Source organism: Trachypithecus francoisi, unplaced genomic scaffold (assembly GCF_009764315.1).
Source record: "Trachypithecus francoisi isolate TF-2019V2 unplaced genomic scaffold, Tfra_2.0 Lachesis_group0, whole genome shotgun sequence".
Classification (NCBI taxonomy): domain Eukaryota; kingdom Metazoa; phylum Chordata; class Mammalia; order Primates; family Cercopithecidae; genus Trachypithecus; species Trachypithecus francoisi.
Window position 1 is genome coordinate 88,013,553 of NW_022681453.1, and position 3,682 is coordinate 88,017,234.

Genomic DNA, 3,682 nt, shown 5'->3' on the forward strand with positions numbered 1-3,682 from the left:
ATAAATAGTAACAAGAATCACTAGGTACTAGGGTGGTTACATTATGTCTTACATTTCCTCAGCCATTCTTTTGCTAATTATCAGAAAAGTATATAAAAGTCCTTTTGATCATCACTGGCCAAAGCTAATGGACTGTATATAGATATCTGAACTCCTGTGGCGGTAGACAATATACTAGTTAGGATATAAATCACATAAAAAATGAAAACAAATGACAGAAAGAATTAAAAAGTTTATGGATGAATGATGCATAGGAAAAGATTTTTTTTAATACTAAAAACCTCATACACTCTAATAGAAAGAGAAAGGGCTTTAAGAATATCAGAAAGAAATAACCAATTACTGCTGAAGAAGCTGGTCCTGATGGAAAACATGCACTTTCTTGTTTTTGCGGTTTGGGTAGTTCTGTGTTCTCAGTGCTGCATGCACTGTTGGAAACAGAAGGGAAATTGTTCTGAATTTTGTAAAAGCCAGGTTTAGTCATGCCCAGGCCTGGGGACTTGAGTGCTCCCTGAGCCTCACATCTTTGGAATATGTGAGAGAACAAAAGAGGTTTTGCCAAGATTGGCTTTCCTTTCAGACTTTCCCTTCACTACATTCCAGAACAGGGGAGCACGTGGTGTTGGAACAGACCCACTGTCAGTTTGTTTAGAATCACATGGCAAAATGCTGTGGGTTACCAGGGCAGGCAGTTCATTTGCTACTTCTATTCATCTCCCATCCTGAGTTTTTAGGTAGTTTGGGGAGTTTTGGTTCTTTAAGAACAGGTTTAATTCAGTGTATAAAGTATTAAAACATTTTTCCTCCGCTGAATGTCAGTTAAACCACTTTCTTTGAGTTCATAAGCTCCTCCATGGTTATAATTTAGGCAAGTTTGGAAGCTGTCATGCCATTAGGGTACTTCTTAGTTACTCATCAAGTATTTATTGAGTGGCTGAAAGAACAGTTATATTTTGGTAAGTACTTGGGCAAGCATTAAAGGTCAATAAGTCTGGGGATCTGAAAGATGCCTCAGTTTTATCCAGAGAAGAAGTTAGGCACTACAAGAATCAGAGTTAGTAATCGTGCAAGCATAGTTTCCTGAGAGATGAACAGGTGTCTTTTTAATTTTCAGTACAATAGCTGGAGTGCAATTTTAGGAACTTCTAGTACAGAAAAAGGAAGGTGTTCGTAAGGATTTCCATGAGTGTGGACTGAACCACTTCATCAGCTGGAGAACAGGACGGCAGAGAGTATGTGCATAAACTGAAGGAGCCACAGCCTGTGGCCAGGCGGTGTCTTCACACGTTGGGGATCAGGAATTGGTCCAAACTTCATAAATTCACAATGTACTCAACGCTGTGCAATTAGAATGGTTTATTCACCTAGAAAAGTAATGCCCACCAAGTCATATTTCTAGCATAACCACAAGAATTCGAAAGCTTCCTGGACTGAGTATTAGCTAGGCCCTTTCCTGGAGGAATTGTCACACAGATAGAGAAGCAGCCAGGAATCGACATTAGCCCTGAGCCCTGAGCATCTTCTTTCTTCAACAACTGTTTATTGAATGCTTGCTGTATGCCAGGCACTGGGCAAGATGCATAGGGAACAAAGATGGATGAAGCATAGTCTGACCTCGAGGAACTCACCAACTAGGTGGGAGACACACATGCTCATAACTACTGATGAAAAGTGTGATAAATTCTGCAATACTGGTTGAACAAAGTGCTGTGAGCACAGGGGAGGGAGAGCTAAGCACTAGTGAACAACTGTGAAGAATTTCTTCACAGTTGAGAGGGTTTTTACAGGTTACCTAGTTCTTTTACCCAATGCCGGGATTCTTACCATAGCATCCCTGGCTGATGTTAATTTCGTCTTTGCTAAATTTCCTTCTAGAAGTGGCTCAATGCATTTTCAGGCATCTTTATTAAATTAATTGATGCAAATGGTTATCTGAACACTTGTCAGGCATTGTTCTGAGTCTATCATATTGGTCATCTCATTTAGTCCTTAATTTAGTCCTTACCTAAGGAGAGGTGCTTCTAATATTGCTTTTTTTCTAATGAACAACTAGTTTGCCAAGTTTACATATCCAATAACGGCTGGAACCAAGTCTTAAATCCACTGTCTGATTTCAAAGCTGTGTTCTTAACCTTCCTGATACACTCATGTGTTTCTATTCTGCCATTTGCTGAGAAAAAGAGGAAGTTAAATTTCTCTTTTTTGACAGCTCTTCAAATATTTCAAGAGATCATTTGTGTATCTGTGTGGCCCTCACCTGCGACATCCAACTCTCTCTAATCATTCACTGTAAGTTCTTTCAAATGTTCCCCGAAAGACATGTTTTTTCAGACCCTTTACCATCCTTGCCATCTCTGAAGCCTCCCCTGTTTGTTGATGAGTCTCCTAAGATGTCTGCAGAATCAATACAGCGTTTCAGAAGCGGTATGCCTACCACTGAATAAAATGGGTGTAATCAATACAGCGTTTCAGAAGCGGTATGCCTACCACTGAATAAAATGGGTGTAATCAATACAGCGTTTCAGAAGCGGTATGCCTACCACTGAATAAAATGGGTGTGGCATCTCTTTACCTGGAAAGTGTTCATTTGTAGTGGCAGCCACATCACATTCTTGACTTTCAATTTGCTGTCAAGAAAGCTCATAGGTCTATTTTCCTCCCTAATTTTTTTTTTTTTTTTGCCTTAACTAAATTTATACCTTATTTGCAGGATTTTGGGAGCATGCTCAATTCACCTTATTCGGAAAGCCATCTTCCTAATACCATTTTAGAAAGATTGCTTAAGCCTTAATTAGAGATTCATTTGATGACATTAGTCATATTAATATTCATTTGGGACCTGTGTAAATGTTTTAGTGATAGTTAAGATTTAAAAACTTGAATATCCAGTCCTATAAACATTACAAGTCCTATCCTAACTACCACTGCAGAAACTTAGATAATTTGGAAGATCATTAGATTTTCAAAGTGAACCAGATTTTAAATATAAATCCTAAGTATTTGATAGTATTGCAAAATTATTCTTTTAAAGTTACTTGAAGCATTGGTATTGATTATCTAAGCTATTAAAAAGGAAAAATAAAGATACTTGAAGTTAAGTGTACTTAAACATAAAAATATATATTATGGGAATAAAAAGAGCCACTTTTGTTGAAAGTGAAAGGATAATTATTTTACTTTATTATTTTCATGTCAGCACAGGGTAATGTGCTGACACTGTAACAAGGTTTGAGGGAAGCACATTTCACACATGCATATGAAAACCCAGTCATTACCTCTATGCAAATCAACTAGAAAATCTAGAAGAAATGGATAATTTCCTGGACACTTACACTCTTCCAAGACTAAACCAGAAAGAAGTTGAATCCCTGAATAGACCAATAGCAGGCTCTGAAATTGAGGCAATAATTAATAGCCTACCAACCAAAAAAAGTCCAGGACCAGATGGATTCACAGCTGAATTCTACCAGAGGTACAAAGAGGAGCTGGTACCATTCCTTCTGAAACTATTCCAATCAATTGAAAAAGAGGGAATCCTCCCTAACTCATTTTATGAGGCCAACATCATCCTGATACCAAAGCCTGGCAGAGACACAACAAAAAAAGAAAATTTTAGACCAATATCCCTGATGAACATCGATGCAAAAATCCTCAGTAAAATACTGGCAAACCGATTCAGCAG

At 38.0% G+C, this 3,682-nt stretch overlaps 1 non-coding gene across 1 annotated transcript; it reads right to left on the reverse strand.

Annotated features, from left to right (window-relative positions):
• Positions 1 to 3,190: 3,190 nt before the first annotated feature.
• Positions 3,191 to 3,299, reverse strand: LOC117084742. The gene has a single exon (XR_004437643.1). It is a non-coding gene; the product is annotated as a small nucleolar RNA U13 (small nucleolar RNA).
• Positions 3,300 to 3,682: the final 383 nt, after the last annotated feature.